We start from the raw sequence: 21324 nt of genomic DNA on the forward strand, positions 1-21324 counted from the left end.
CCTAAAATAACTATCTCTTTCCAAGTAAAAATTTACTAGCACCTCATAGTAATTAGCAAGAGCAATTTATTAAATATAACCAATTATACTCTATTAAACATACTAAATTTGTCACTAAGTACTTGTTATGTTTCTTTATTTTTGTTATTTGATGTCACACTTGGCTGTGCTCAGGGCTTACTTCTGGCTTTGTGTTCATAAATCACTCCTGATAGGGCTCAAGGAATCTACATGAGGTACAGGGTCAGCCTATCACTCTGATAGGTCAGCCTATCACTCTGACTCCATTGCCTTGCTTCTTTTTCTTTAATTTTTTTCCTTAAACAACAAAGAAACAAATTTTCTCAGTGTTCTGGAGTCTAAAGGTCCAAAGATCATGATAGTAAGTGTTCTCTATATTTTTTAACTCCCTATGGTATTTTTTTTTGAAGCTGCATGACAACTTTATTTTAATTAATACTGTGATCCCCAAAGAACACATCATTTTAGATGCTGATATATAGCTGATGTCACTTAATGTTCAAAAACAAATGAAGTAACAGAATGGTCAGCTAGCAACAATAGTTTATTAAACTTTCTGACAATGACTTAATGACCTCATTGGAGATACAGTGATTTTCACAAGTTACTTGTTGCTGTACTTCTCCTTTTCTCCGTCCCTTTTTTCCCTTTTATTCTTTTTAAAATAATTTGGCTTTCACTTATCTGGAAACAAATCTATTATAATCAGCTATGTCAATTATGGAATGCATGCTCTTTAAATAAAGTAAATTAAAAAAAAGAGAGAGAAAGGGGACCAGAGAGATAGCATAGCTGTAGGGCATTGGCCTTGCATGCAGCCAACCCAGGACAGACTCCGGTTCGGTTCCTGGGGCATCCCATATGGTCCCCTGATCCTGTCAGGAGTGGCTTCTGAGCACAGAGTCAGGAGTAACCCCTGAGCACTGCCGGTGTGACCCAAAAAGCAAGAGAGAGAGAGAGAGAGAGAGAGAGAGAGAGAGAACATATCTGCTCTAGTGTGAAAGATGCAAGCAAGCAAAAAAACTAGAAGCAACCAAAATAATGTGTTAAAGGAAGAACATGATCTGAAAGAGCATCTCTTTCCATTAAATATTCTATATTTGCTTCCTTTATATTTCTTGAGTTTATTTTATAAATACCCAAATAAATGGGATTGAAAAAACTTTATAATTATATCTACATATTATCATGCTGATTCCATTATTATTCAGTCTCTAGTTATTTAGAAATACATTTTTTTGTTGTGCTCTCATTTTTGATGACGTTACAGTTAGCTTTAGGTATCAGTGATCAATATACTTCTATTAGTTCTTCAATACATACTTCATTTGCTATAATTTACTCTTTATTTACTGTTATTAACTTTCTTTTTTTAATATAATTTTTATTTTGATCATAGTGGCTTACATATTGTTGACAATAATATTTTAGGTACATATTTACATAAAGCTGTTTATTTGCCTTGAAACTTGAGTCACTCTTGATGTAATGTAAAAATATGTTGGAGAATAGACTAACGGTTAAATATTCATGAGAAGATAAATAATTTTTACTACCTTATCTGAATATCATAATGAGAATTTGGTGATAGACTGTGAATTATAAACCATTTGATAAAGTGTAATTACTAGTGTTGTGATTGTATATGTTGACATCATATACTCTTTTCTGAAAGAGATCTCTTCCAGAGATTTCTGAAATCCAGAGCAGGATTGCACACAGAAGACCTAGGTTCAATCCCCATCACCCCTTATGGTCCCCCAAGCCTGCTAGGAGTAATTTCTGAGCACAGACAGAAGTAACCCCTGAATGCTGCCAGGTGTGTCCCTTAAAAATACTTTCTTTGTTTTGGTTCGATCCCCTGGTGTCCCATATGGTGCCCCAAGCCAGGAGTGATTTCTGAGCTCATAGCCAGGAGTAACCCCTGAACGTCACCGGGTGTAGCCCAAAGATCAAAACAACAATAACAAAAAAAAAAAAAAAACCAAAACAGAACTCATTCTTCAACAGGTGATTTAAGCTACACTGTAAACTCTGGAAGGGAAGCCTGCTTACATATACCTGTTTGTTGATTGTAGACAGTCATCATTTTATTATTCTTTGCATATTAGTTTTGATAAACCTAATCCCAAATGTTGGAGAATAGTCTTTGTTGTAGTTGGTAGGTTGTCTTTTATTTTGTTGATGGTTTCTTTTTAAATTGATGTAACACCATTTGTTTATTTAACCTTTGTTTGTATTTTGTTTTTGCTTTTGGTGTCAATTCTAAAAAGTCATTAAGGAGACCATTATCAAAAATCATTATCACTGTCTATGTTTCCTTACATTGTTTCTGCATTTTCAAGCCTTATGTCGTTTCTGCATTTTCATTAAATTTTTATATATATCATAAAAAAAAGATCATGGTACTGTTTGAGATGTTACTTCTGCAGCCTCTCTCCACAGCTTACTATACCATCTCCACATTATGTTATTACCTGCTCTTTCCTCAGTATTTATGCAAATCTTTGTTTCAATTTCCACTTCTTGTATGGTCTTTATTAATACTGATCAGAAGCCACTCTAAAGGCTGCACTTGAAGTTAATTACAATTTTAATACTTCTTTCCAAGTTTAGTCTCATATGGAGACATAGTGTGTGAAAAAATCATTATATGAATATGGGGGGCACAGTATATGGCAGTGGTGAGCATCGATTAGAAACAAAATTAAAAAATCACAAGTATAATGAGTTTTTTAAGTTCATTAAGTCAAAGGGCACACTGGTTACTTGTACATAGGTAGTAATTATGACAATAAAAGCACCTTTATAATAATTATGGGAACCTAAAAAACAATTCTGAGATTTACACACGTGCATGTGACCAAGCTGAGGTAGATCTCTTTGTCCCATGGGCACTAACAGATATGATTCCTGAGTACAATGGCAAGATTTAAGTCCTCTCAGATGTGGACCATTTCTACCATTTAAATGTGAACCACTCCAACATTTAAAAAATAATAGCAATAGTAAAACCCTTTCATCGATATTGAATTTCACTTAAATAGTATACAAAGAATCATTAAGTACTAAGTTTGCCTTATTTAATAGAAAATAAAATGGAAGTTTAAAAAGCTTAAATAATTTTCTTATTAACCTGAATAGAAAATTTTAAATTTAAAACTTTTTTATTTAAAAATTATTTTCTTTTTTGGAGAATTTTATTGATAAATGTTGTTGCTATGGTCATTGCTATTTTATGTAAACAGAAAACTGTAAAATAGTTACCTTACATTAAGATCATCACTACATTTGACTACTTTCTTATGTTTACATGCTAGAAACATTTAAAAACAAGAGGTTTGATATGTAGGATATACAAAGTACTGACAAGGGTAAACTCTCCAAAATCTAAGTGGAGAGGAAAAATAGATAGAAACCTCTCTGAGGAAGAGTAGTAGATAGTCAGTAGGAATATAAAAATATGCTCATCATCATTATCATCAGGGAAATCCAAATCAAGACAACAATCTTACACTAGTGAGGATGGCACTTATCCAAAATATTGGGAACAATCTGTTTTGGTGGGGATGTGGTGAAAAAAACTTTCCTCCACTGCAGGTGGAAATGCTACTTGGTTTAACCTCTGTGGAAAACAGTATGGCAGGTTCTCAGGAAACTCAGAATCTAACATCCATTTGACAGAACAATTGTGCTTTTGGATATCTATCCCCTGGACAGAAAAATATTCACCCAAAAGAGTATTTGCACACCATTATTCATCACAGTACTCAGTTTAATAGCTGAGTCAGAATCAACCTAGATGACTGACAACAGATGAGTGGATCAAGAAGAGGTTTTGTGTGTGTGTGTGTTTGTGTGTGTGTGTGTGTGTGTGTGTGTGATGGAATACTGGAATACTACATAGATGTAAGGAATGATGCAATAATGCAACATGGAGGGAAATAGAAGATATTTGTTAAATGAAGTAAGCCAGAAGTAGAATAAATAGAGGATAATATCACTAATAGGTGGTATTTATAATAACTGCATGAAGAAATTCAATGGCTTTAATAGGGGTGGCTGAGACACTCAAGGGCCCAGAATATAGTAAGAAGAAAAAAATTGAGTGTAGGAGGAGAAAAAACACAATGAAATGATGGTGGTATTAAGAAAGGACAGAACGAAATATCCAAACCAGATTTAATAACATTGACATAATGAGACCCAAACTTTAACAATCACACTTAAAAAGTTATCCGTTATGATGGTCAGCTGGAGTAGGGATTTGTGGCATGGGATGTACTTTAGTTACATGGGTGGAGGAAGCTTGACACTGGTGGTGGGACTAGTCCTGAACACTATATGTCTAAAACCTATAACTTTGTAACTCACAGTGGTTTAAATAAAAATAATAGTAATAAAAACTACTTAGAAAACTAAAGTATGCTTTGCCAACACCATACCATATTTAGAACCCTAGAACTTTTATCCATTCCATAATTAAAATGTTGTACCTTTTGACCAGCATTTCTTTACTTTGACATGCCTCCTCTCTCCCACCCAATGCCTTTTCCAAGCCCAAGGACTGATTATAACTAATGGCATCTATTTCTGAGTGCACTATTTTTAGATTTGGCATTTAAAATAGGATCATACAGTATTTGTTGTTCTCAGTTTGTTATTCTTTGCTTCTTAAGCAATATAGAGCCAATAAACAAATTGGGAGAATATTTTGGCAACATATTAAAAGTTGAAGATGAATATAATCTGTGAAATCATTTCATGCCTGTTCATAGATCAAAGAAGTTCACAAACATGTACAAAATAAGGTACCCTTTTATATTACTTATTTATATTTGGTTTGGGAAACACACCTGGATATGCTCTGAGCTTACACCTGACTGTGTTCAAGGAACTCTACTGAAAGGCTCATGGAACCATATAGTGTACTGGGGATTGAATGCAGCTCAGCCCTGTGTAATAACTCTGCCTTTTGGAAGCATCCTTTTTAAAAATTAGTATATTTCTTGTCAAAATGAGACAATAATATTTGCTGCAAAAATCTCAATCATGCAAAATTTTAAATTGAAATGTAAAGTTTACAAAAAGTTTTACATATATTATGTTATATGAAATCTGTGTGAACGAATAGACATAAAATTAAAGATAGTTCCTTATCTATAGGAAGAAGGAAAATTGGAACAATAGAGATTTCAATTAATTACATACTCTTATATCACAAAAGTTATAGTGAATATAAAACAATGTTAAAATTAATGACTGGTGGTTTGGTCTTAGGTGATTTTCTTATTACTTTCTTTGTATTAATGTAGCTATATTACAAAATTGGTCGCTCAAAGCTACATATGAGGATTTCTGTCTATATCTGTGATTTCATGGTTTGACTGAGCTCCTTTGATGGTTAATCTAAGAGGTATCTCACCTCTTTAGAGTTAAGTGATCATTATTTTTCTAAAGGGTTGATTGAAGATTCTTCTTTCTTTCTTTCTTTCTTTTTCTTTTTTTTCTTTCTTTCTCTTTCTTTCTTTTCTTTCTTTCTTCCTTCCTTCCTTTCCTCTTTTCTTCTTTTCTTCTTCCTTTCTTTTCTTTCTTTCTTTCTTTCTATCTTTGTTTCTTCTCTTTCTTTCTCTTCTTTCTTTTTCTTTCTTTCTTTCTTTTTCTTTCTTTCTCTCTTTATTTTTCTTTCTTCCTTTTTTCTTTCTTTCTTTCTTTGTTTCTTCTCTTTCTTTCTTTCTTTCTCTTCTTTTTGTCTTTCTGTCTTTCTCTCTCTCTTTCTCCCTCGCTTTTTTCTTTTTCTTTATTTCTTTCTTTTTCTTTCTTTTTCTTTCTTTCTTTCTTTCTTTTTTTTTCTTTCTTTCTTTCTTTTTCTTTCTTTCTCTCTCTTTCTTTTTCTCTGACAACAGATGAGTGGATCAAGAAGAGGGTGTGTGTGTGTGTGTGTGTGTGTGTGTGTGTGTGTGTGTGTGTGTGTGATGGAATACTGGAATACTACATAGATGTAAGGAATGATGCAATAATGCAACATTCCTTCCTTCCTTCCTTCGTTCGGTCCTTCCTTCCTTTCTCCCTTCTTTTCTTTCTTTGAGATTTTTGTTTGTGTTTGGGCCACACCTGGTGAGGCTCAAGGGTTACTCCTGGCTATGCCCCTGGCTTGGGGGACCATATAGGCTGCCGGAGAATGAAACCTTGGTCTGCCCTAGGTTAGTGAGCACAAAGCAAACGCCCTACCTGCGCTACCACTCCAGGCCCTGAAGAGTATTCTTTTACATGACTGGCACTATAGCTAGGACATCTGAAAGAGCTGGAGAATTGATGAGGTTTGCCTTCCTGTCTCTGTCAGTCTCTATCTCTCTCTGTCTCTCTCTCTTTTCCATTATTACTGATTTAATTTTCCTCACAACATAATGATCTTATTGCAGTCTCATTACAAGTGTTCCTCAAGGAAACATTGCAAATGTTTAATTAAAATTTTAAATAAAATTACAAGACATCTTAAGAACAAACCTTGAAAAGTCAGAGTCAGCACATCAAAGGCAAATACTATGGGCCAAAAAAGGTTGCAGAAATTGCACCTTAGTAGATGTGATTGGAATGGACAAAGCTATTAAGACAAATGGTTCTTTGGATTACCTTCTTTGAAGACTTAGCTGTCACATACTTCTAGATGTATTTATGAGATCTGTTTTTAGGTCAGGTTAACATTTAAATCAAAAGACCTTGAGTAAAAATTACCCTGTATTATGTTAATGGACCTATTTGAGTTGAGGATTTTAATAGAATAAAATACTAATCTTTCCAGGGGGAAGAGAGACTTCTGCCAACTGCCTTCAGATTTGAACTCTAATACTTCGTTTTTCTTTGGGTTGACATCCTGCCAGACTAACACAGATTTGAGATTTACCAATCTTTACTCATGAGTGAACCAATTCCATAAGATTAATCACAATCTTTTTTCACTATCACTTTCTTTGCTATAGGCTCTATTTCTTTAGGAAACCTATAATAAACAAATACTATGGGAACAAAATATTAAATGTATCAAATATTTTGAGTGGAAGTAAACTGAATACTACATTCATTAAAGTTGTTATGTCTTTCAAATTTGGTAAAATGCATTTTTAAAAAGGCATGGCATTATTATAAAAATTAGAAATTAATCTTAGGATTTTTGGTCATTGTTGCTCTTTGAATGTGCAATTTTTTGTGTTTAACATGATAGGCATCTATGTATTTGAGAATTTATCGATTTTAAACCTATGTGAGCCATCTAAATGAATCAATTAATTGAATTTGACTATTTACTTTTTATTTTTCAAGCAATCAAATATTATAATCTTGTTAAAGATATTTCAAAGCATACAAAACACAAGTAAACAGTAAGCAAATTATGCATAGTACATCTATTCAAATAAAATATTTTGACATCTTTAAAAGAAAATGAAATACATAAATATTTAAAGAAATATCTTTCATCATTTATTTTATAAGCTTTGAGAAAAATTATGGAAAATAAATATATTTCAGTGAAATAAACTCAAGATGCAAAGATAAAAAAACTTTTTGATACTTCATTGTATTTATTTTTAGTGGATAGTTTTATCTGATCATTTATTTTTACTGGTGACATAAAGAGATTCATATTCATATATAATAACAAGAAGAAAAACTAAATTTAGACTAAAGGATTTTTATGTTCTACTAATGATTCTAGGCATGAATATGTTGGCCTTTCAAATTGCTTAAATAAAAAATGAAAGAAGACACAGCAGAGCTGCAGTTATTTATTTTGGTATTTTTAAATTCCCATTTTAGAATCTAACACACATAAGTTTTATACAAAGTAGATAATCTAAGTATATCATATGTATGCTGGCCTTCTATCAATAGAGCATTGCCTTTGCAACAAAACTTCATACAAACCTGTGAAGACTCCACATGACACAGTGGCTTTGTATTTGGTGCTCAGAAATAACACTGGAACCAGCTTGCTCTTCATTACCATCTGGTGGTTACTTCATGGAGTGGCATTAACTATAATTTTAAGAGATTTAAAAAACTGGAGCTCACTCTTAATGAAAAACAGAGAATGACCTGGGCATTATTTAATAATATTTTTAAATGCATGAGTGAGATTTTCCTTAGACAGTATGAAAAGTGCATCATAAAGCTTTTTTGAAATTAGAAACAATTACAACTGTCAAAAATTTAATATCTGGTGGATATGATATTGAGTGATTTTTATTTTGAAAAATTCAAAAACATTTTTCTTTTAGTGTTAAATTTAGATGTGACCCTTTTTCTGGCTTTACTAAATCATTCAATCATCCTGCATCTTCATTTGTTATTTGTCAAAGAAATGTCCGTATCACTGGCTAATTTACATGGTTTAGTAAAATTGCCTTAACTAGATCCTCACAGGAGAAGTCTTAGTTTTTAGGGCAAAGATTCTATTTGACCTTAACATTATTGCTAGAAGTTTGCTAACTATTTGTATTAATAGTACTAACCAGAATTTTTCAAGGATGTGGTATTCTAAGTTGAATATATACTTTTATAAAAAGTGAGTTCAGGAAGTTCATTGTTACTTAGAAAATTTAAAGCAAAGGATACCTCTCACAGTCTTAAAAGAGAGTGTAACAAAAACACAATCAGACTTTGAAAAGAAAACTAATATAAATATTGATATTTCAAGTGTTCACTTTTATCATAAAATCTCAGAGACAAAATAAACCCAATGAAATCACCTAGTTATGACCTTTTGTTTTAAGTATGAAACAGATTATAAGAGAACAGTATTTTCCCATTTCTACCATTAATAACTAATGTATATATTTTAATAATAATTTAACTTAATAATAATTTAAATCAAAGAGCAGAATTTAAATTTCTGTGTTCTACCATGAAAATGGCCAGATAAAACTCTTTAACATACCTTTTATCCCTAGATTATGCCTTCTTTAGGACCTGAAGCACATGACCAGCCAGATCACCAAAGCAACAACCGTGACCTACAGAGTTTTACCATAGGGCCTAAGCATCGAACATGTTCAACCAAACTAACATGCAATTGCTCTTATACCCTCCCTTCTCATTACTTCATATTTTTGTTGTTGTTTGTTGGTTTGTTTTGTTTTGGTTTTTCCTACTCTCTTTTCTTGTCTCCCTCTTCCTCCACCTTCTCCTCCTCACTATCATCAATTCAATCTATGTCAAATAAAAATCACATGGTTACCTCCTCTATAGAAAAGGAAAGCTGACATATAGGGCGCTGTGGACAATACTGCAAAGGGTAAACACCTATATAGATAGACCTCACTAACACAATGAGCTGTAGGAGACATGAAACCTATACATATCCAAAAGTTGAACTATTAGTTTTCTTTCCTTACAAGTACTATACTTACCTATCTTTCTGTACTCAGCGCACCTCTTGCCCTCCTGACCTCTCTACATTAATATATACCTAAGCAAACTTCTATATGTTTATATGTGGGCAGGAGCACACAAAGATAGGAATCCTCCTTAAGGGACAAACCTAAACCACAAACAACCCATACCTATACCCTATATAACCCCTCCCATATACTACCCCCTCCTCCTCCCTCTGAAATATGGCCATTTCTTCACCCCTCAATCCCATCCCCCGATATCCCACACCACATTATAACTCCCCCACCCTCAGTTCTTAATCATTAGGCATCAAGACCCGACCTCCTACCCAACGAGCCAGTACCCACTACACAAGTGAAGAGACACCCACCCAAACTCTCACCTCATTACAGGCAAGAAAATACAACCAACACCCCGACAGACCCATACAGTGTGGCCCTCCTAATCATCTCTTCCTAATGTGGACTGTGGCTTTGTACCGGAAGTAACTCCAAAGGACCCCCCACTGCAAGAACTCTACCCAAGACCTCCCTGCCTGGACCCCACACTTCAAAAGGAAACCTCTAAAGACAATAGGAAAGTCTATACTTTCATCATAAATATAAACCTATATAACACTACCTCTTATCATGTTTCTCCCCAAAATGTAATCTCCTGTATCATTTTCTCCCCTTTTTCTTTGTTTATTTTTTTCTTTTTTCTTTTCTTTTTTAATCCTTATTCTTTTTGTTTGTTTTGTTTTGTTTTAGTTTTGTTATTTGATTTGATTTGTTTTTGTTTCTTTTGGGTCACCCCTGGTGGCACTCGGAGGGTGCTCCTGGCTCTATGCTCGGAGATCGTCCCTGGAGGCATGGGGGACCATATAGGATACCGGGATTTGAGCCACCATCCTTCTGAAGGTAGAACAGACGCCTTGTCTCCATGCTATCTCTCCTGTCCCCACTTTACTCCTTTAATTATGTCTTTTATTTAATCTTTTTCTTTAAAGAAACTCTTTTTTTTTTTAGATATGTGTGACCATATATATATTTTTAGTTTTTGTCGGGTGTCTGTTTTATTCTCTCTCCACACCCAAATCCACCATCAATATAATGGAGCACCACTTCTTCCTGCAAAGACATATTAAACAAAGGGGAAATTTTATGTGTAAAAACTAGCTCTTATCTACTAGGGATAAGAACTCATACTTGTTTACAACACAGGGACATCTCCCACCCTGAACGTATGTCATGTGGAAACAACTTAGACTCCAAGGAACTAGACACAGACCATCCAGTCTTGACTCCTGGATCCCAGATATAGCATGGAGGTAAGGCTTTTACTTTTCATGCAGAAGGTCATCGGTTTGAATCCCGGCGTCCCATATGGTCCCCCGTGCCTGCCAGGAGGCAATTTCTGAGCACAGAAACCCTTGAGCACTGCCGGGTGTGACCCAAAAAAACCACACACACACCACAGATGAGAGAGAGAGAGAGAGAGAGAGAGAGAGAGGAGAGAGAGAGAGAGAGAGGAGAGAGAGAGAGAGAGAGAGAGAGAGAGAGAGAGAGAGAGAGAGATCTCCACAACAGCTCCAGGAGCCCAATCCCCTCCAGGGCATTCATAATGCTGCTCTGACGCCAACATGTGCCAGTGCTAAATTGATAACCTGACAACGAGGAAATGGGAACAACTTGATCTAAGAGCAAGTTGTCCTTCCTCATCAGCCAACGATAAGACAAAATCAGAAAACATGTCACCCTTTGATCTGTGCAAAAGCCAAGATTGCTATATATAGACGACTGGATGTTACAACCAGGACGGGACAGTACACATCCAGGGCCAACAACAACAGCAACAGCAACAAAAAACTCTAGCCTAGCTTTTGTCTACGATCTGTTCAACAAACAAGATTTCCAATTCCAGAGGCCTGACTGAGACAACCGCAACTGAACGGGTCTTCCGGAAACATAACCAAAGACTTTATCCCAGGCTCCATCCTAGGAGCAACATAATGACCAAGACCATCAACTACAGAAGATGAATTAAAATGACACTGAAGAAGCAGAACTGCTAGGACTACAAAGAAAGACTCCATCATAAGCTCCATTCCTTGAGCTGCACAGTCACCAAGATCTCTAGATACAGAGGTCTGATTTTACATCCATGACGAAGCAGAAGTCTTCCATACACCACGGAAACACCGAGAGGAGAGTAAGTGATCATGCAAGGAGTCTATAGTTAATCCCATGACAGTACACTTCACTTCAGGGGGCTGGGGGGGTGGGGAGAAACCCTGTATCTCCTAGGCCAAGGGAATTCCCTCTATAATATCCCCAATACTGTGCCTATGCAGGGGAAAAAGGAAAAAAAAAAGCACAAAACAATCATTTTTTCCACATATTTATCGATTAATCGATTTTTTGACCTCTTTATATTAGTGTAGAGATTGAAGTTGATGTCTCCAATATTATTTTATTTTATCTTATCTTTCTCTTTGTTTTTGCACTCCAGCATGAATTGATTTCAGAACAGAGACTGTTGTGTGGTGCTTGTCTTTATTGCTGTGGTGCTCACTGGATATTTAATTTGACATTTCTTTCTGTATTGTGGTGGTGTTTCAATTGCCTTTTTTTTACATCCTCTCTCAAACTGAGGTTGAAATCCTCTGGAAGGATTCTGCCTATTTTAAGCATATTTGACTTCTTTTATTTTTTCTTATTTTTTACCCCAATCTATTGCTTTTATTTCCTTCAAACAAAGCCACATAACTCGATTTATCTAGCTCTGTTTCTTAAATAGAGGGGGAGACAGGGGGAGGGTACCAGGACCAAACAGATGTATGATCACTAATAGTGAGCTGGACAAAGAGGGGGCCACCTACTCTAGCAGTTCAGGGGGTGATGGTGAGGTATATGGGTTATAGAAGGGGAACTGGGATGAGGGGAGGACAAATTTGTAATTGATATTCCCCTGATTCAATGTTGATATGTACCTAAAATACTACTGTGAAAGATATGTAAGCCATTATGATCAAAATAAAAATTTAAAAAAAATTCCTGTGTTCTATCTAGTCTTTCATTTGTGAAGCTTTAATTTTGCTGATTTAAATTCTGGTTTTTCTAGAAGAAATCATAGTTCTAGGAAATTGGATATGAGTCTAAAAACAAAATGCCCTTTTAGGGATCTGATTATAAATTTGATGAATAACTAGCTTGCAGATATTTACAGGCAAGGCAGGAAATCATTTATTATGGTACAGAGTCACATAGAAAAAATGTTAAATTTTGAAATAAAATGTTTATCAGTGATTTTGATAAAAGTATACACTTTTTGGGGAAGAGAGGGAGTGAGATTGCAGTTGATCTGGATTTAATCCCAGGTAACCATATGATTCCTCAAGTCTCTCCAAGAATGATCCCAGAGCCAGGAGTAAGTAAGCACTACAGGGTTTGGATCAAGAATCCAAAAAGAAATTTTAAAAATGATAGGCTTTATCAATATAATTTTGGTTGGAAGACAATTAAGGATGATATGTTAGGGATAAGTAGGTCTTTGAGATTCTGCAGCCATACTTTGTTCTTTTAACTCCACTGTGCAAAAGACCAAATCCAGTGATGAAAAAACACATTCTTGAAATCCATTCTTTAAAAAATATGTTAGTTCAAGGGGCCAGCATGGTGGCACTAGAGGTAAGCCCTTGCCAGAGCTAAGCCTAGGACAGACGGTGGGTTCTTTCCCCTGGTGTCCCATATGGTCCACCAAGCCAGGAGCAACTTCTGAGCGCATAGCCAGGAGTAAGCCCCTGAGTGTCACCAGGTGTGGCCACATAAAACCATATATATATATAGTATATATATATATATATATATATTATATATACATTAGTTCAAATCCAGAATCAAGATATCTTCTGTGATGTATATTTAATGCCACATATCCAGATTTTTCAGCTTTAGAAATTAAGACATCTAGGAAAAAAATGCTTTTGGCATACTCAAGCCTAATATTTATAGTTTGCATAGTTTTGGCATTTCCCACAGGTTCCCCTGGCTTGCAGAAATTTTTCAATTCTGCTAAGTAATAAATATAAATATGGGTAGCTGAGGGGCCAGAGAGAAGTCAGTGTCATCCCATCTAAGCAGCTAGAGTGTCTAAAACCTAGGGCATTTTGACCAAGGCCATTTTCCACACAAAAGACAGCTTAACTCAGCCAAATTCAACACAGCTGTGTCTTTTTACCCCCAGGGTTCAAATTCCATGTGTAGAAACTATCCTAAGGTTAGGAGCAAACAAACAAACAAACAAACAAATACTGAAAGTGGTTCCAGTTTCTTGATGACCTTCTGGTAAGATTGTAAATTTTTATTAAATTATGAAAATATGGCCAACTTTCACTTATGTGTTTATCTACAAAGAAATAATTCATAATTATTAGAATTCAAAATAAAGTCGTAAAACTTCTCAGGATTCATATAGGCTTCATATCCCATAACTTGTTTGGCATTTTAAAGGCTTTGTAAACAGGCACATGAAAGAGAAAACCTCAGTTTGTCACTTGCCCGTTATTTAGCTTGTGGCTCCATTTTATCTAAGTTAATTCTACATTTTAGACATTTCTAAAAAAAAATTCCTGAATTCTCGCTAAGATTGGGTAATTTACGTTTTTCTAAAACATAAATTTGCCCAAGAATATGCCCTTACAGGAGACTGAGAGATAGCAGGGGCAATACCTGGCTCTACTCACAGAAATCTCTCCTGGCAGGCTTGGAGGACCATATGGGATGTCGGGATTCGAACCACTTGTCCTTCTGCATGCAAGGCCAATGCCCTACCTCCATGCTATCTCTTCAGCCACATCTTTTTTTCCTAAGACAGAGAGAGCATTCAAATGAAAAAAGCACCTGTGAGGCCCTGAGTTTTGATCTCTGGTAACATGTATTCCTGGAACCTTGTACCACTGGGAATGACTTCTATTTTACTTTTTTCTCTCTCTACCTGTTAAGACAGGTGAGCTGTAACTATGAAGCTTAGTTCAATTAAGTTTTCATTTAATTTGCAATTGACTGACTTATGTTTTTCTAGTACTCAGCAGTTGTACTTTTTCTAGGGATATAGTTATTTTTTTCTTTCAGTCTTTATGACTTTTTTAAAAAAAACTTAAACCTCGAAATTTCTCGATTTAAGGAGGCAAATGCTATGTTTTAATGCCTCCTATAAAAGAAGCAATAATTTATGTTTCCTATTTGCTTGAATAATTAACTTACTTTTTAGACTTATTTTGATGTTCTTAAAGATTTAATCCTTATAGCTGAATTGTTTACAATAGGATTAAGATGGAATATATGTTTTCCTATTTACCATTCCATATTGAATTATAGTCATAATGTTTTAGATTGCATTTACTATCAGAAATTCATAAGCTTGCATAATGCTCTCGAAATCTCATTGTGTTATTCAGAAAGTGCCTGGGTCTTAGAAAATATATACAACATATTTACAATTTAATTTTATTATTCTACAGTGATTTATTTCCACGAAGTTTTAAGTAATAAAATATTCTATTAAAAATTACACTATAATAAACATAGAACTTATTTTAGGGGTGTGGTACATCAAGTACATCTATAATTTGCCACAAGTACAAAATCATTTCAAAATGCTTAATTCACTTTTTTCTTTTGATTACAAAAATTAAATTCTGACAAATTATGCATCGTACAGAAAAGCTGTTTCTAAAGTTATAGACACAAAATATTGAATAACAATATATGTGGTTATGGCTTAAAATTCTAGAGATGCCATATTACGTTAAATATATATGTATGTATATGTATATATATATATATATATATATATCACTTAGTTTGTAACAGGAATGTGTCATGTGTGAGACCTATGAATAACAAGAGTAAGTAGAACAAATAGAAAATACAGAAAATACGAAATTAAAATCCAAGTTTTCCAATGGTTACAATAAATATAAAGGCAAATGCTAATGTGAATTTGAAAATGTATTAGCATAGAATTATTCACAATATTAATTCTTGACACATTTATATGAGTCTAAGAAGATTTAGCTTTTTTAAGAAAATGTTTATTAATGTATTATTAAATTGCAAATTCAGGAGATTAATTCTATTCATTCATATGTGTGTAGGTGTCACCATCACAAAAAAATAAGCAAGATCACCTCACATAAGAGTTCTCTTTCATATATGGGACAAATAAAAGACATAGAAAAATAACCACAAATGGTCAAAGTAATCAGAATTGATTATTTTCATTAAACTTAGTTTACATGGAGTGGGATATGAGAGGGGTCCTTGGGGGCACTGGTGGAAGGAAGTGGGCTCTGTGATGATGCCTATAATGCTGAACTATAAGTATGATTAGCAGAACTGAAAATCCCAGTATCCCAATAAATCCTTTTTTAAAAAAAGCAAATTTTAATTTGAACAAGAAAAATTGTCAGACTGAATACAAAAATAATGCTCAAGAGTAAATAGGTTGGAAGCCATATATGGAGCCATATGCTGCCATGTATAGAAATAACTAAGGCAATCACTGCTGGCATGGATGTTGGTGGAAATGCCAACTAGTTCAACACAATGGTAGGGCACTTGTCTTGCACTCAGATGGACGACCCAGGTTGGATCCCTGGCAACCCATATGGCCAACTAAGGCACCACCAGGAGTAATTTCTAAATGCAGAACTAGGAGTAAACCCAGAGCACTGTTGGATGCACCCCACCCCCCAAAGAGACAGGAATAAATAGCTTAATTAAAAGAGATTATTAACTTTAAATGTACAACTTATAATTTTAAGATACCATAAACCCTGAGTTGTCACTATATCAATTTTAGATAAAGTAAATGTTATGAGTCAGAAGTGTTATTTTATTGCTTATTATAAAAAATGTTTCATTTTAAAAGCACAAACTCTCTACATCATGTAATAATTCTAAAAAAGTTAATACCTCTTTTATAACTTTTAAAATAATATATGTATATGTTTGTGTATATATTTACTTATATATGGACTTAAGGGAACTGAGAAAACAAAGATCATTAATTATATTGAATAATCTTAAAAAGCCTATTTTAATAACTAAGAGGACAAGCACACATTTTTAGAAAATGATTAACTTTAACAACATTCTTAGAAAACAGTTTTACTGAGGCTAAAGCGATATTGCAGTGGTAGGGTGTTTGTCTTGCAAGCAGCTGGCCCAGGATGGACCTTGGTTTGATTCCCAGCATCCAATATGGTCCCCCAAGCCAGGAGCAATTTCTGAGCACATAGCCAGGAGTAACTCTGGAGCATCACTGGTTGTGCCTCTTCCCCCCAAAACCAACAACAACAACAAACAAAAACCTGTTTTATTGGCAGAGGAAATAGTGATCTGAATATGACACAGCTATATTGCTTTCAAATGATATGGAACACTATTACCAAGTGACCACTTCAAGCACATAAAAATAATCAAAATCATGGCAAGTGGATTCTTCATTTATTTTGAAATTGAGCCAGAACTTAATAGATTACAAAAAGAATACTGCTAGAGGAAAAAGTGGATATACAGAACAAAAGGCTGGAAAGAAAGGTACAGTTATATCGTAAGAACAGGGATTGTGTTTTTATCCTAATAGAATTCAGAGAACACTAAAGTAAACATATCTTGGGATAATATAATGGAGTTTGCATTCTGAAAAAGGGCATTCAGTCAGCATTTATAGTAATGGAGGTGAGAAGAGTTAGATCACAGTGAGTTTTGGTTTGGTATAAGGAAAACTCTAGCAGCAGGGTTGCAGTTAGACTATTGTTAAAAATATTATGGTAAAGGTGATTGTTTTAATTAGAAACATGACAGTGGAGATAGAAATATTTAGTTGGAATTGCTGGCCTTTGCGGATCTGTATTTATTTTCACATTTCTGTCAGTTAAATGCTGTGGACTGCTGCCATATATAGAAAGAACAAAGGCAATCACTGTTGCCATTGATGTTGGTGGAAATGCCAACTAGTTCAACTTTGTAAAACAGTAAGAATGATTCTCAAAAATCTACAAATAATAGCTTCCATATAATTTGAAAATTCCACCACTCGGCATTTATTCCAACGACCCAACACCATTATTTTGAAAAGATATTTGAGCCCTTATGCTTTTTGAAGCACTGTTCACAAGAGCCCATTTCTAGAAGTAACCCATGTGACTAAAAACAGATGACTGAATTAAAAAAAATGTGGCAGGTAAATTCAATCGAGTACTCCTCATTTATAAAAAAGATGAAATCAAACAATTGTCCACTACATGTTTAGATCTAGAAGTGTGCATAATGAAGTCAAATAGAAAGGACATCTACAGAATAATCTTTTCCATATGTGGGATATAAAGCAACAAAGTAATGGAGCAATGAATAGTCAAAGGCAATAAAACTGGAGAGATGTTTTATGGAATTGAACTTGCATGTAGGGGAGAAGATTGGGAAGGACCCTAAAGGCAATGATGAAGGAAGTGAGCACTTTGGTGTGGGTGTGGTACTGGAAACACAATTGCATGAAATTATCATTCACAGTATAATACAAACAAGGCTAAAATGAGAGGGGATTAAAAAGAAACTAAGCTAAACATTTTACTATACTGAAACAAACAATTGCAAAAAACATATTACTATGTAAAAACCTACATATGAATGTTCAAAGAAGTTTTATTCAAGAATTTAAATCATCTAAGATTATTTAAATAAGTGAAAAACAAATTTTAGTTAAAATAACCAAATAAATAATAAACAAGAAATGGAAGCTCAGGAATCTAGAGATATAACAGATATTAATTTAAATTCAGAAAATTATAAATCCAAAATATACATTTGAGATTATATATGGTAAATGGAAACATGGATAAATGGATGGGAATAGGTAGGATGGATGGCAGCATGATGAATAGATGAGATAATACAAAATTGTAAGAAGAGAGGGACTGGAGAGTTACAACAGCACTTAGCTTTCACACAGCTAACTCTGGTTTGATTCACTGTACTATATATAATCTCTGGAGTCCTTCAGGAGCATTTCTTGAGTGCAAAGTCACTTTAGATTACAGTTGTGTATTTCCTCATATTCCTTCTCCAAAAAACTAATAAAAAGTAAAAATAGGCTAAAATTTAAAGAATGTCAACAGTTAACCTTTTGGTATTATAACTTTTCAGTAAAATAAAATATTGTTCTTATATATGTATATCAAAATACCAATACCTATTGCATTCTAATAGTTTGCATACTGCTACTTCAATTTTATTAAAGCATTATGCTGTTATTTAATTTCATTAACTGAAGTATTGATATTTTGTACTCTTAGAAGAAATGATAAAACTTAAAATTAGAAGCCGAAGAGATAGCCCAGAGGTAGGTCTTTTGCCATGCACACAGCCAACACAGGTTGGACCCGGGTTTAATTCCTGGCATCCCATATGGTCCCCTAAACCTGCCAGAAGCGATTTCTGAGCACAGAGCCAGTAGTAACCCCTGAGTGCCACTGGCTATGGCCAATAAAACAAAACAAAACAAAGTTAAAATTAGTATTTGGTATCTGCTTTATGACAATCCATTCAGAAATAGACTGGAAATAAGCCAACAGCATGAGTGACACCCATCGACTGTTTCCTAGGAAACTTCATTCAGGGATTGTGTTGTTTATAACCTTCCTGCTTCAACTATACTCTAGAGTTAGTTTTAGTTTTTAAATTATTTTAGTATTTTGTGACTGATCAGAACTTCTGAAACCATACTAAAAGACTCTATTCGAGGCTTTGTCCAAGGATCTGAGCAAAAACCAAGACCACTAATTGCAGAATACTGATTACAACAGTGATGGAAAAGAACTTCTAGAACCGTAAAGAAAATCTCTCTCCTAGAATTCATACTATAACCTATGAAAATACTAAGATCTCTAGCTACAGAGTCCTGATGTTATCATCACAACTGAGCGGAATGTTTCCTAACACCATAAAAAGACCTTGGAGTGTGAAAATGAGTGTGTATGGAGCCTGTAGTAGTCCCATGGCAAGATACTTCAAGGGCTGAGATACCCTGTATCTCTTAGGCCAAGGGAATACCCTTTCTAATTTCCTCAATACTTACTCTGTCTTTGCATAGCATCCTGGGAAGTAAGGAGGGAGAAGTGAGATGCATGCTGGGAAAAGGGGTGGAGGGAGGACAACACTGGTGGTTGGAATGTCCTTTATTCATTGTCACTATGTAACTTAAATATTACTGTGAAAAATTTGTAATTCACTTTGGCCTCAATCTAAATTAAAAAAAAAGAAAAGAAAATGTGAAATTAAAAAATTATTTTAGTATGTTATCCTTTGAGTCTGGGAATGTTTAAAACACTTCCCTATAGATTAATGGTAATTGTTAGTTTTATACCATGTTGACTTATAAAGCATTTATATGAAGAGCTCTACTTGCAAATACTTAGAAAAACTTGCAATATACTTCTTAAAAGTTTACTCATACAATTTTTAGAAATGCCACCTAAAATTTAAGACTCAACATGATTATTCAAAACTATTTACTAGAATTAATGTACCTCTTTTAAAAACAATTTTAACTTTAAAAGATAGAAAATATGTTATGAGCCTAAATTTTACAAATCTTAATGGAGAGTTTTTCAGAGACATAAAAAATAAGCAATCTTGAAAGGTCCAGGTAAACACCATAATTTTACAAAAATCATAGCCCATCATAACTAAGGATCTCTGCCAGTAGACTTATGTAATTTGACTGTAGATGTAGAAATCAATTCATTGACGTGATTTAAATTGAATGACTTCAGGACTGCTCCTCTGATTAAATTCAAATGAGTCAAGGACATCCTGTATGGCCAGAAAGTTGTTGATTCCATAATGGTCTCCAGAGAAATAAATAAAAAAATGAATTGGTAATTTTCTTCATTTGGTAAACATGTATAGGTTTAGCCTAAATTCAGTAAATAATATATATGTATATTTATTCATATATACTTAAAATTGACCTCTGTACTTTGAAAGTTTTGTTTCAAAGGTGAATTGTGACAAATCCAGGAAGATGCTCAGGGTTTACTCCTACTTCTATGCATAGGGATCATTCCTAAGAAAGGGGTTAGCCACAGGCAAGCCACATACAGCCTTAACCCCTGTACAGTCTATATGGTCATAAAAGATTTTTTAAAAAGACACTGGTAAGCAGTTATCAGAATATTTTACTCCTATCCACTTAGAAGTGAACTGAGAATTATGTCTGTTACTGCTAACATTTTAACCAAGATTCTTCTTACATCTGAATAAATATGCCTATTCCTATCCAAATTCTCAGCTAGATTTTATTTTGATGTATATTAAAGGACACTTTTTAATGCGTCTTAATCTCCTTTTGATAGGGAAGAAGACAATGTCCAGAATGGCATTAGAATTTCTCTTATATAAACTCCAAAAGCATCGGGATTCCATTTTTATCTCCAACATAATTACAATAGAAGTCAATTATTACTAATCTCTCAAATGACAACTAGAAGAAAAAGGAGGGGTTGAATGTAAATGTTAAGAATCTCAGGGCCAGAGCAATAGCACAGTGAGGAAGACATTTGCTTTGCAGGAGTAATTTCTGAGCACAGAGCCAGGTATAATCCTTGCACTCCGTCAGGTGTGACAAAAAATTCTTACACACACACACACACACACACACACACACACACACACACACATACCAGAAATGGTCCCTAAAGGCAAAACCAGAATCCTTCAGAATTGCTGAGTATAACCACAAAACTAAGTAAAAAATAAAGTAAAATAAGTAGATCTGTAATGAAAGAACTTTTCCACAAATATCAGCTTCATATGTCATCTAACAATTATCTGAATAACATAGCTCAAAATTAGGACCATGGAGAGA

Source organism: Suncus etruscus, chromosome 16 (genome assembly GCF_024139225.1).
Source record: "Suncus etruscus isolate mSunEtr1 chromosome 16, mSunEtr1.pri.cur, whole genome shotgun sequence".
Taxonomy (NCBI): Eukaryota; Metazoa; Chordata; class Mammalia; order Eulipotyphla; family Soricidae; genus Suncus; species Suncus etruscus.